The sequence below is a fragment of the Salvelinus namaycush genome, chromosome 19, assembly GCF_016432855.1.
Source record: "Salvelinus namaycush isolate Seneca chromosome 19, SaNama_1.0, whole genome shotgun sequence".
NCBI lineage: Eukaryota > Metazoa > Chordata > Actinopteri > Salmoniformes > Salmonidae > Salvelinus > Salvelinus namaycush.
Window position 1 is genome coordinate 27664684 of NC_052325.1, and position 14730 is coordinate 27679413.

At 43.1% G+C, this 14730-nt stretch overlaps 1 protein-coding gene across 1 annotated transcript in view; it reads right to left on the reverse strand.

Annotated features, from left to right (window-relative positions):
* LOC120063783 (calcium/calmodulin-dependent 3',5'-cyclic nucleotide phosphodiesterase 1A-like) overlaps positions 1-14730 on the reverse strand; it is a 52594-nt gene that overhangs the window by 31022 nt on the left and 6842 nt on the right. The window lies entirely within an intron of this gene.

Sequence of the window (14730 nt, forward strand, 5' to 3'; positions counted from 1 at the left end):
CCAACAACTAAAGCTTTCAGTGTGTACACTGAACTTTTTGAGAAAGCACACAAAGCCAATGTCCTTGAAACTGCCATTAAAGGTCTACACGGGAAGCAGTTCTCATTATCCTGCAGTATTTCAAGGACTAAACTAAACTCTGTTTTTTTATTCATGAACTGCGATGGCACAGAAGGCAGAGAGGGAACGTGTCTTTACTGTAAGTAGGAGAACTGTCAGGATCACTGGTCCTGCCGCAGCAGAAAGGATCTGGGCTGGTGTGTATGTCTCTCCCAGTGTGTGTGTGTGTGTCTCTCCCAGTGTGAGTGTGTATGTCTCTCCCAGTGTGTGTGTGTATGTCTCTCCCAGTGTGTGTGTGTATGTCTCTCCCAGTGTGTGTGTGTGTGTCTCTCCCAGTGTGAGTGTGTATGTCTCTCCCAGTGTGTGTGTGTATGTCTCTCCCAGTGTGTGTGTGTATGTCTCTCCCAGTGTGTGTGTGTAAGTCTCTCCCAGTGTGTGTGTGTGTATGTCTCTCCCAGTGTGTGTGTGTGTGTGTATGTCTCTCTGTGTGTGTATGTCTCTCCCAGTGTGTGTGTGTATGTCTCTCCCAGTGTGTGTGTGTATGTCTCTCCCAGTGTGTGTGTGTATGTCTCTCCCAGTGTGTGTGTATGTCTCTCCCAGGGTGTGTGTGTGTGTATGTCTCTCCCAGTGTGTGTGTGTATGTCTCTCCCAGTGTGTGTGTGTTTGTCTCTCCCAGCGTGTGTGTATGTCTCTCCCAGTGTGTGTGTGTATGTCTCTCCCAGTGTGTGTGTGTATGTCTCTCCCAGTGTGTGTGTGTATGTCTCTCCCAGTGTGTGTGTGTATGTCTCTCCCAGTGTGTGTGTGTATGTCTCTCCTAGTGTGTGTGTCTGTGTGAGACCATCCAAAGAATGAGCACCATTGAACTCCGCTGACCGTCTGATCAACAAAGCCCGGAAAGTGCGTGGCATCTGTGAAGCCTTTGGTTCTGCTAGCATACAACTTTAAATATTTACCACGGGACTAGTGCCTCATTAAAAACAACAGGGGATTGACACAGATCCATGCCTCGCCTCAGCGGGCACACATAGTCTCCAAACCCCAGACCCCCAACTAACCAACCCTCAGCAAAATGAATTAGGATTCGTCCCAAATGGCACCCTATTCACCATGTAGTGCACTACTTTTTGACCAGAGGGTTCTGGTCAAAAGTAGTGCACTATATAGGGAATAGGGTGCCATTTGGGACAAATTCTAAGATCCCATAAGAGGAGCATCACCATACCCTATCTGTTTTAAATCTGAGATCAAATCAAGTCCTTCCAGTGTGTTTGAAGGACTCTGTTATTATGTGAATAATAAAGGAGGATTAAAAAGCAATAGACGTGGTTTATAATAACACATCATCCTAAAACACAAGCTGTTAAAAGCATTGATAAACAGGATCAACTGACTGAAAGCCAGAATACTGTAAAGAAAACACACACACACAATAGTACAGAAAACAACCCATGAATATGCCTACAACGTGGGCAAGGGAACGCCAGCTCTAGTACAAAGTGAGCAGAATGTAGCCTGCAGTGGAGAGACTGTGATAAGCCTTGGACTTTCTCCTGCCTTTACTGTGGGCTTATTGGCCTTTTCTAGTCCTTCTTCTTCCTTTCTTCTTTTTAGTCCTTCCTTCTTCTTATGTCTTCAAAAGAGAAACTGCAGGATACCACTCTGCCAATGTAGATGAGTGAGCCAAGTGCCAAGTCTACACTATTCTATTGTGTTGAGACTTAATTGAAGCTCTGACTGACTACCATTGACAAACTGCCAGCCCCAGCACTGGCTTGTTCTGTAGGCTAAGACATGACAAACTCCTAGGAGAGTCTCAGCCTACATTGATGTGTAGGAGATCGTAAATAATGGCGACACAAGTTGCACCTAATAATGGTCTGTAATATCCACATATTTCACGTCATGACTCTAGTGAGGATGCAGAAAGTAAACATTTGCCTTGCATAAACAAGCTGTAGAGAGCTACAGTTGAAGTCGGAAGTTAAAATACTCTGAGGATGGAATCATTAAAACTTGTTTTTAAACCACTCCACAAATGTCTTGTTAATAACAAACTATAGTTCTAGCAAGTCGGTTAGGACATCTACTTGTACATGACACAAGTAATGTTTCCAACAATTGTTTACAGACAGATTATTTCACGTATAATTCACTGTATCACAATTCCAGTGGGTCAGAAGTTTACATACACTAAGTTGACTGTGCCTTTAAACAGCTTGGAAAATTCCAGAAAATTATGTCATGGCTTTAGAAGCTTCTGATAGGCTAATTGACATCATTTTAGTCAATTGGAGGTGTACCTGTGGATGTATTTCAAGGCCTACCTTCAAACTCAGTGCCTCTTTGCTTGACATCATGGGAAAATCAAAAGAAATCAGCCAAGACCTCAGAAAAACAATTGTAGACCTCCACAAGTCTGGTTCATCCTTGGGAGCAATTTCCAAACGCCTGAAGGTACCACGTTCATCTGTACAAACAATAGTACGCAAGTATAAACACCATGGGACCATGCAGTCGTCATACCGCTCAGAAAGGAGACGCGTTCTGTCTCCTAGAGATTAACGTACTTTGGTGCAAAAAGTGCAAGTGAATTCCAGAACAACAGCAAAGGACCTTGTGAAGATGCTGGAGGAAACGAGTCCTATATCAACATAAACTGAAAGGCCGCTCAGCATGGAAGAAGCTACTGCTCCAAAACCGCCATAAAAAAGCCAGACTACAGTTTGCAACTGCACATGGGGACAAAGATCGTACTTTTTTTCGTCCTTTGGTCTGATGAAACAGAAATAGAACTGTTTGGCCATAATGACCATCGTTATGTTTGGAGGAAAAAGGGGGAGGCTTGCCAGCCGAAGAACACCATCCCAACTGTGAAGCACGGGGGTGGCAGCATCCTATTGTGGGGGTGCTTTGCTGCAGGAGGGACTGGTGCACTTCACAAAATAGATGGTATCATGAGGTACAAAAATTATGTGGATATATTGAAGCAACATCTCAAGCCATCAGTCAGGAAGTTAAAGCTTGGTCGCAAATTGGTCTTCCAAATGGACAATGACCCCAAGCATACCTCCAAAGTTGTGGCACAATGGCTTAAGGACAACAAAGTCAAGGTATTGGAGTGGCCATCACAAAGCCCTGACCTCAATCCTATAGAAATTTTGTGGGCAGACCTGAAAAAGCGTGTGCGAGCAAGGAGGCCTACAAACCTGACTCAGTTACACCAGCTCTGTCAGGAAGAATGAGACAAAATTCACCCAACTTATTGTGGGAAGCTTGTGGAATGCTACCTGAAACGTTTGACTAATTGAGTGTATGTAAACTTCTGACTCACTGGGAATGTGATGAAAGAAATAAAAGCTGAAATAAATCCTTCTCTCTACTATTATTCTGACATTTCACATTCTTCAAATAAAGTGGTGATCCTAACTGACCTAAGACAGGGAATTTTTACTAGGATTAAATGTCAGGAATTGTGAAAAACAGAGTTTAAATGTATTTGGCTAAGGTGTATGTAATCTTCCGACTACAACTGTATCTCTTCCACATTGTCAACTGCCTGTGTTATTACATTTACACTCTTAGGATTAAACAGGTACTAAGGAAAACCATATAGGGTTCCTCGGTTTGTCACCATAGGGGAACCGTTTTTGTTGATAGATAGAACCCTTTGCAGAACCCTCTATGTAGGGCCTGCAAGTCACATTATACTAGCTTGCAATGCGATATTGAATTCCTATTGGAATCCAGCCACAGTTACGATATTCAACAAGTGTATTTTTTTTATCACCCGTAACCTGCATTCAGAAAGACTGCCAGGGTAGGGAAGAATGAATACTGAGACTACCTCAGTCATCTAAACTTGAACAACCATCTCAGCAACGAGCGCAATAAGTCCAACTACTAACAGATTGTATAGTTTAGAAAAATGTATGCTATTTATCTTTGTGTAGCATAACATTTATTAACCAATCAATACAAAAACACAGATATTAAAACAAACAATTCTGAAAATCACCCTGCAATAGAGCATGCTGGGAATATGATATATGGTTCTATGTAGAACATGTAGAAACCTTCTTTCCTTTTAAAGAACCCAAAAACAGTTCTTAAGATGTTAAAGGATCTAGGTAGAACCTTTTGCCTTACAAAAACCCCTTGTCTTCCAAAAATGGTTCTTCAGATCAAAATGGTTCATGGTAAAACCCTATTCCTCCATAAAGAACCCTTTTGGAACCCTTTTTTATAAGAGTGTACTGTGACATTTAGACTGATATAGAGTATCTGGTGCACTTAGGATGAAAGTGAGATGCAGCCACGGTGAGAGTTGGCAACAGCCTCTCAAAACTACCGCCTCCCCATCTCACTTATCACACAGACACTCAGCAGCAGCAGGCTCCCACAGACCTTTTTGTATTCAAAAAGTGTCTCAGAGTAGGAGTACTGATCTAGGGCAGGTCCCTCCTGTCCATGTAGTCTTACTTATTATGATTTAAAGGCCAAACTGCTACTATTTCTACACACCTACTCTGAAACTCTTTGTGAATAGGTCACAAACACCGCATTTAGACCGTAGTTTGAAACCACGGAAATAGTTCATGGGCAATGGGTTGGGGCATAACAACAGGGCTGTTCCCACCCGTAGCTTTATCAATCATATGACCTGTTCCTCTGTCACTCTCCATGGCACTGGCCTGATGGCTTCCATCTCACACACACTGGACCAGACCAATCACACAGCAGATACATATAAATAGAGGCCCTGATTGGTGGATCTATCTGGGTCACAATAACACAACCTTGCCTTAGGAAGTAGTGAACTAAAATGATTCTCTCTTTCCTGTGACTTTAGTATGTTTTGGTAGCCTATATGTTGGCATATTGACAGAAGGTTCGGACAAAAGTGGCAGTATATCAATAGCAGAAACACCCACATAGGTGTTCAGTATTGAGATTTTTCTGAGAAGAAAACCATGGACTGTACAAGCGTAAAGGGACTAAAGACAGGTCAAATACATTTTACAGCAAGTTTAGTTGTATAAGTCATATCTTTCTCAACAACTGAGTTGCATATCTGAGTTCACATGAGCTCTGGGAATCTTTGTTTGACATTTCTAAGGGAGGGCTTAGAACATTTGGAAGTCTCTCAGATGACGCAGTAGGTTCCATCCCAAATGGTGCCATATTCCCTACATAGTGCACTTCATTTGACCATGGTCCTCTGGGCCCTGGTAAAAAGTAGTGCACTATATAGGGAATAGGGTGTCATTTGGGATGCAAACATAGCCTTATCTTTGCTGTCCAAGACTTCAACTCAGAGCTCAATATAATGAGACACATTATCATGTTACTGTGACTATACAATAACCATTATATTCATCAGAGGGTTATAGTAAAAGCAGTACCATATTTTGAGTATATTTTTAATAGCACCACATAGACAACAGTACTTAAGAGGACCCTTGGGGACCTGTGTGGGGTTTTTAAAGATTGAAAATGAACCAAGTTAAAATGAGCCAGGGTCAGTTAAAATAGGTACTATGTGGAACTGTACCGCCTTCACAACCCAAAGGGTCTGATTTGAGCTGCATCCGACTGGACGTGTCAGACCTAGCCCCAGAGTGGAGATCCCTGTTCTGGGACTCCCTCCTCAGGGACACACTACCTCCAGCCTTAATGCTCCAGGTGGCAGGACACTTGGGGGAAAGACTTAAAACTACCGGGATTGACCTGAGTGGAGATATCTGCTTTGGGACTCCCTCCTCAGAGACACACTACCTCCAGCTTCATTCAAAACAACCTGGACTGGCCAGCCTTTACATAGTATAGAATCTACACTCTACAGGTGCTGGGAGTGGTGGTGACATTGAAAAGGGGTTTACGAGAGAGTATTGAGTTAACTGTGCCCTTCTCCTTGGAGGGGGCTGCTGCCGTCACTAGGGCACCAGAGGACAGGGCTGGGGCCCACCGAGGGCACGGTGACAGGGCTGGGGCCCCAAAGGGTACGGTGGCAGGGCTGGTGCCACAGAGGGCACGGTGACAGGCCTGGGGCCCCAAAGGGTACGGTGACAGGGCAATGTCCCCAGAGGGCACGGTGACAGGGCTGGGGCCCCAGAGGGTATGGTGACAGGGCTGGGGCTCCAGAAGGTACGGTGACAGGGATGGGGCCCCAGAGGGCACGGTGACAGGGCTGGGGCCCCAGAGGGTACAGTGACAGGGCTGGGCTGAAGCATCATGCTCTGCTGCCCTGCTGCCTGCTCTATGCCAACCTCTCAGACAGACTGATCCAACATTCCTCACTTCTAAAGATGGTACCCAAAGGACTAATTTGCGACCCGATAACGACCCGTTTCCTAGAAACAGCAGAGGATGATTACCTCTCTGGAAATAAAAGATTCCCTTTCAAGTATGAAAAAAGAAAAAGGGGCCAGGCTATTGAGAGCATATTGTCTGACTGTGAACTACACTGGTTTTGTGCATCATTTATCTAGACAAATATACAGATCTGTACCATGGTGGTGCCCCACGCATACAGAGGCCAAAGAAGAATACTTTTAATGTTGCCAAGAAATCCTGTCTGTGTCCCAGATTGGCACCCAATTCCCTATTTAGTGCACTATTTTTTGACCAGGGCCCACTGTGTTTGGGTTGTTGTCTTTAATGACTTCTCAATAAACTACTTCCCATGCTTTCAGATTGTAATCAACATGGTTTCACAGAAGGGATCTGTTGATGGCAATAACAATAACATCACTGTATGATACAGGCCATTACCAAGACAGAAAATGACTCAATGTGTAATTTAATGTTGATAAAAAATAAAAAAAATGAATCGAAACAAAATACATTCAACTTTTGAATGTTTTTGCTGATTGTGGAATATTGACTTTTTCTCTCTGTGAAAACAACTTTGTAAGGGAAACAAGCTTGTGAGTCATCAGACCATTCAAGGTCCTCTCATTCTGAGAGGTGAGTGGTTCCAGTACTCTTGGTGGCTTTCCAGTTCAGATGCTCAAGCTCTTAAAAACCGTCCATTCACTGGCCTATAAACACACTTGGTGAGAACGGGCCCTTGTTGTGTTATGGTCTAAGCCTGGCCTACTCTCTGCTTTCTAAAGCCCTGCAGGCCTCCACTGACACTGGGTCTGTTCAACTCAAACATGTTCACAGGACCTGGGGTTAAACCAAGCCGACAAAAGCAATTTAAAGCCGGTGTATGTTGCAGACCCTAACCACAACCCTTACCATTAACCTGTCTTTCACCCTAACCATCGATGCTATGTGACATACAGTGCATTCGCAAAGTATTCAGACCCCTTGACTTTTTCCACATTTCGTTACGTTACAGCCTTATTCTAAAACTGATAAAATTGTTTTTCCCCCCTCATATATTGACACACAATTCCCCATAATGACAAGGAAAAGCAGGTTTTTAGAAATTATTACAAATGTATCACAAAAAAATGGAAATATCACATTTACATAAGTATTCATACCCTTTACTCAGAACTTCGCCGAAGCACCTTTGGCAGAGATTAAAGACTCAAGTCGTTTTGGGTATGACGATAAAGTTTGGCACACCTGTATTTGGAGGAGTTTCTCTCATTCTTCTCTGCAGATCCTCTCAAGCTCTGTCAGGGTGGATGGGAAGCGTCGCTGTACAGCGATTTTCAGCTCTCTCCAGAGATGTTCGATCAGGTTCAAGTCCGGGCTCTGACTGGGCCACTCAAGGACATTCAGACACTTGTCCCGAAGCCCCCCCTGCATTGTCTTGGCTGTGTGCTTAGGGTTGTTGTCCTGCTGGAAGGTGAACCTTCTCCCCCAGTCTGAGGTCCTGAGCGCTCTGAAGCAGGTTATCATCAAGGATCCCTCTGTACTTTGCTCCATTCATCTTTCCCTTGATCCTGACTAGTCTCCCAGTCCCTGCCACTGAAAATCATCCACACAGCATGATGCTACCACCACCATACTTCACCGTAAGGATGGTGTCAGGTTTCCTCCAGACGTGAATACTTGGCATTCAGACCAAAGAGTTCAATCTTGGTTTCATCAGACCAGAATATATTGTTTTTCACGATCTGAGAGTCTTTTAGGTGCCTTTTGGCAAACTTCAGGCAGACTGTCATTTACTGAGGAGTGGCTTCTGTCTGGCCACTCTACCATAAAGGCCTGATTGGTGGAGTGCTGCAGAGATGGTTGTCCTTCTGGAAGGTTCTCCCATCTCCACAGAGGAACTCTGGAGCTCTGTCAGAGTGCTTTGGCAGCAGCTAATGGGGATCCATCATAAATACAAATACAAATTCTGCAGACATTTTTTGGTATCCTTCCCCAGATCTGTGCCTCGACGCAATCCTGCCTCGGAACTCTACGGATAATTCCTTCAACCTCATGGCTTGGTTTTTGCTCTGACACGCACTGTCAACTGTGGGCCCTTATCTAGATAGGTGTGTGCCTTTCCAAATCATGTCCAATCAATTGAATTTACCACAAGTGGACTTCAATCAAATTGTAAAAACATCTCAAGGATGATCAATGGAAACAGGATGCACCTGAGCTCAATTTCAATTTCGATTTCGAGTCTCATATCAAAGTCTGAATGATTATGTAATTAAGGTATTTCAGTTTTTAAAACCTGTTTTCGCTTCGTCATTATGGGCATTGTGTGTAGATTGATGAAGACATTTGTTTATTTAATCCATATTAGAATAAGGGTGTAACGTAACAAAATGTGGAAAAAGTCAAGGGGTCTGAATACCTTCCGAATGAACTGTATAAGCTAAGTAGTATGTCATAATAGTGATATACTGTATAAGTAATGTCAACTTATGTGACATACTGTATAACTAAAGTAGTTAAATGCCACCATTTTGAAATATTCGAAAGAGACCATGTTGTGTGTTTGACTGGCCTGTAGGTTTCAGTATGGACAGACAGGCAGACAGACAGACAGACATGTGGTGTAGTGGGAGCCTGGCAGTTCTAACTAAACCAACAGGTATTTTTCTCTGGCTCGCCACCGACTTCATAACTTCACTGCAGATCATATCACCCATAGAATGAGTTACTGATTGTTTCTGGATTGTAAACTGGCATCTTGGGTTCCCACTTAAAGTCCTCTAGCGTGGTCCCTAAATGGATCTCTTGGGTCTTTTTGTAATCCTAGTTTAAACACACACACGCACACACACACATAATCCTTCACTCTGAACAGTATCTCTGTTGGACATCTCACCCTACTAGACTGCAGAGATTTCAGATTCTCACAGGGCCAACAATGGATCTGTACTTCCACCAGCCCTGGTTCCTGGTGGATGGTGATGTCTTAGTTCAGTCGTCCTGGGAATGGTGTGACAAATTAGTCCAGAATACTATATTCAACTGAGGGGAAAACAGGCACCGCTCTCACTCTTGAAGTGAGTATGGTGTGATAAACAAGAGAAATGAAGCTACAGCAGCGCTGAGAGGAGGATAATTACATGAGTCTCCTGGGTGCTACATGATAAATCATACAGTGATGTGCTGTAAGCACATGTTCTCTATGAAGAGACGGGGTGCTGGGAGAGAAATCAGTCAATTTATTAACAGCTAGACCTCGACTGCACATTGATGAAGCATCATGATATTGCAAGGACAGACTTTATGCCAAGTGTAAGGCATTGGGTTAGAATGATGCCATCTGTCGGAAGACAATGCACTACATTGTCCCTCGAGGTATCTTTGGGAAGTGAGATGGTTCTATGTGGAACAATACTGGCTCAAATAACACTTAGAGCCCTTCAATAGCTAAAGAACCCTTATTTGGCACTATATAAAAAACATGTATTAGTATGTATAGCGATGTCTGAGAGAGAGAACATGGCTCTGATCACAAGGCAACAGAGAGCATGCAGTCAGGAGACAGGAGGTTAATGAAGAATAAATACCCTTCTCCTCCCTCACCTCGGTTACCACCCTGCTCTCCCTAGTGATGGGGAAAGAAAGCTTCCTGAAGCATTCAGGCTTTCCAGCCAATTGTGTCAAAAATAATTTAATTACTCGAGGCTTTGGTCAATACAGTGTACACTAGTGGCACATGCTGGTCAAAATAATTTAGAGCAGACAAATTACTAAAGATGACGTCCCACACACCTTAGAACGTGCACAGCGTAGCCTTTTTGTCTACTACCAAACCAATACCAAACCAATCAGGTGATTGTTCGACGAAACGAAGATTCGGACGTCATTGATCACGTGCTTCTGATAAAGTGATACAGGCATCGGCCCACTGCTTTTACGTAAACTGCTTAGCGATTTCAGCACATACCTCTGACCTCCAGTATCAAACATAACATCACTAGTTCTCTCCCCTCCCTCCATCACCGTTGTGTTATCATCCTCCTGTTGTGTTCTGTTGTTCTACATGTGATAGGAGGGCTAACATTCATTACCAAGAAGGGCTGCAGGAGGAAATCCCAGCTGACTGGGGAGGTTACTGATGTCAGTGAGATCATTACACGCCTGTCAAATCCACTTTGAGTCTCTCTCTCTCTCTCTCTCTCTCTCTCTCATATTTTGAGGAGCACAATAAATAATATGAGGAGTTTGGGGGTTTATTGATGTTCATGTTCATTTTAATTTGACACTGATTTGAAATACTTTACTGGAAATAAACATATAGACTTGATATAATGGGATGTGAAAAATATTAAGACAAACATTGACTGTGAGGACTTGAAAGACTAACAGGAGAAGTGTGCTGTACCATCTGAGAGAGGGATAACCTACTGTACAGTACACTGTGAAGCCTGACAGGTCCCATGTCACCACAGTATCATACCCGCACACAACCAGCAGTTCCCCATACTTCCATCATGGCAGATGACTATTCTGAGTGCTGTACTGTAAGTTGAAGAGCAGGCCATGGAGTCAATGGTTTCACACATACGGCCATATGAAAAACAGATGATGCTCTTTCTAGGGGAATTGTCAGAGGCCTCTCAGTCGTTCTCTGATCATAACCATCTGTAGTCCTGACAGCTGATGTGAATTATATCATAACACCACACACACACATACACTCACACACACACATCTCCTAATTTGTCAGTCTGTATCACTTTGAGGCAGACAGGGAAGAACATTTATGTGGATAATATTTGGCATGCAATGCCACAGCCACAGCATAAATCACTACTTTAAATAGGGGGAATATTAATACGAAACAAAGAGTGTCTGGAGTTCTTATCATTCCCAATGCTGCAGTGCAGCTAAAACAAACCATACAGATCAGCTTTCCAAGAGTCCAGGAGAAACACCAAACAAACCATACAGATCAGCTTTCCAAGAGTCCAGGAGAAACACCAAACAAACCATACAGATCAGCTTTCCAAGAGTCCAGGAGAAACACCAAACAAACCATACAGATCAGCTTTCCAAGAGTCCAGGAGCAACACCAGACAAACCATACAGATCAGCTTTCCAAGAGTCCAGGAGCAACACCAAACAAACCATACAGATCAGCTTTCCAAGAGTCCAGGAGAAACACCAAACAAACCATACAGATCAGCTTTCCAAGAGTCCAGGAGAAACACCAAACAAACCATACAGATCAGCTTTCCAAGAGTCCAGGAGAAACACCAAACAAACCATACAGATCAGCTTTCCAAGAGTCCAGGAGCAACACCAAACAAACCATACAGATCAGCTTTCCAAGAGTCCAGGAGCAATACCAAACAAACCATACAGATCAGCTTTCCAAGAGTCCAGGAGCAACACCAAACAAACCATACAGATCAGCTTTCAAAGAGTCCAGGAGCTACACCAAACAAATTATACAGATCAGCTTTCCAAGAGTCCAGGAGAAACACCAAACAAACCATACAGATCAGCTTTCCAAGAGTCCAGGAGCAACACCAAACAAACCATACAGATCAGCTTTCCAAGAGTCCAGGAGCAACACCAAACAAACCATACAGATCAGCTTTCCAAGAGTCCAGGAGAAACACCAAACAAACCATACAGATCAGCTTTCCAAGAGTCCAGGAGAAACACCAAACAAACCATACAGATCAGCTTTCCAAGAGTCCAGGAGAAACACCAAACAAACCATACAGATCAGCTTTCCAAGAGTCCAGGAGAAACACAAAACAAACCATACAGATCAGCTTTCCAAGAGTCCAGGAGCAACACCAAACAAACCATACAGATCAGCTTTCCAAGAGTCCAGGAGAAACACCAAACAAACCATACAGATCAGCTTTCCAAGAGTCCAGGAGCAACACCAAACAAACCATACAGATCAGCTTTCCAAGAGTCCAGGAGAAACACCAAACAAATCATACAGATCAGCTTTCCAAGAGTCCAGGAGCAACACCAAACAAACCATACAGATCAGCTTTCCAAGAGTCCAGGAGCAACACCAAACAAACCATACAGATCAGCTTTCCAAGAGTCCAGGAGAAACACCAAACAAACCATACAGATCAGCTTTCCAAGAGTCCAGGAGCAACACCAAACAAACCATACAGATCAGCTTTCCAAGAGTCCAGGAGAAACACCAAACAAACCATACAGATCAGCTTTCCAAGAGTCCAGGAGAAACACCAAACAAACCATACAGATCAGCTTTCCAAGAGTCCAGGAGAAACACCAAACAAACCATACAGATCAGCTTTCCAAGAGTCCAGGAGAAACACCAAACAAACCATACAGATCAGCTTTCCAAGAGTCCAGGAGAAATACCAAACAAACCATACAGATCAGCTTTCCAAGAGTCCAGGAGAAACACCAAACAAACCATACAGATCAGCTTTCCAAGAGTCCAGGAGAAACACCAAACAAACCATACAGAAAACTGCTGAGAAGCAAATAAATTACAGCTGGCAATAGAAGTACAAGGTCAGAAGTTGCAGTTATTACTTGATAAAAATAAATACCCAATATACTTTGGTGCTTTGCTTCAAACCCGAATGGCGCAGCGGGCTAAGGCACTGCATCTCAGTGCAAGAGGCGTCACTACAGTCCCTGATTTGAACCCAGGCTGTATCACATCCAGCCATGATTGGTCCCATAGGGCGACGCACAATTGGCCCAGCGTTGTCCGGTTTGGCCGGGGTAGGCCATCATTGTAAATAAGAATTTGTTCTAAACTGACTTGCCTAGTTATGTAAAGGGCCTGACGACAACCAGTCAGCTGTTTTCTGTTATACAATAGCCGAGCAACATGTGCCTCATGCGTGCTAGTTTTAGTACAGAAATAAACCATGAAAACTGGAGCCTAAACGTTTCTAACCATAGAGGGGAAACTATTCGCTCTTTGTCTTAGCGGAAATAATTATACCAGTCTCTGCTCGGTCCCTGGCTAAATGAAGGAACTCGTAACAAACTTACAATTATTCATGTTGTTTTACAGTTGCTAGAAAGAGTGATTAGAAGATCTGCCTAGAAAAAATAGTTTATTGTTTTTCCTTGGTATCATTTATTGAATAGAAAGAAAATTGTTTAATATGATCTCGGTCAACCTAATTTACCTTGGTGATTAGTCTCCTGTACTGTTCTCTGTAGTTCTGAACTCAACACCCCTTTAGTACCAGGATGCAGTCACGAAGGGTCAATGCTGTTGTGTATGTGTGTGTGTGTGTATATATATATACTGTATTCTAGTCATGGCTCATCCTATATAACTACTGCTGTACACAACTTTTCTATTCATAAACTGTCCATACTGTCTATACACACTGAGTGTACAGGAACACCTGCTCTTTCCATGACATAAACTGACCAGGTGAATCCAGGTGAAAGCTATGATCCCTTATTGATGTCACTTGTTAAATCCACTTCAATCAGTTTAGATGAAGGGGAGGAAACAGGCTAAAGAAAGATTTTTAAGCATTGAGACAATTGAGACATGTATTGTGTATGTGTGCCATTGAGAAGTGAAGATTTAAGTGCCTTTGAATGGGGTATGGTAGTAGGTGCCAAGCGCACCGGTTTGAGTGTGCCAAAAACTACAACTCTATTTGATTTTTCACGCTCAACAGTTTCCTGTGTGTATCAAGAATGGTCCACCATCCAAAGGACATTCAGCCAACTTGACACAACTGTGGGAGAGAATTGGAGTCAACATGGGCCAGCATCCCTGTGGAACACTTTCGACACCTTGTAGTAGAGTCCATGCCCCGATGAATTGAGGCTGTTCTGAGGGCAAAAGGGGGTGCAACTCAATATTAGGAAGCTGTTCTCAACCTCCTGAGTCAATACATGTTAGAATCACCTTTGGCAGCAATTACAGCTGTGAGTCTTTCTGGGTAAGTCTCTAAGAGCTTTGTACACCTGGATTGTACAATATTTGCACATTATTATTTTTCAAGTTCTTCAAGCTCTGTCAAGTTGGTTACTGATTGCTAGACAGCCATTTTCAAGAAATGTTTTACTCCTGAACTTATTTAGGCTTGCCATAACAAAGGAGTTGAATACTTATTGATTCAAGAAATTTCAGTTTTAAATGTTTTATTAATTAGTAAAAAATCATAAAAACATAATACCATTATGTGGTATTGTGTGTAGGCCAGTGACACAAAATCTCAAGTTAACCAAATTCAAATTCTGTCTGTAACACAACAAAACGTGGAAAAGGTCAAGGGGTTTGAACCTTCTGACGTAAAGTAGATGGACTTGGGAAATTCTGTCAGACTG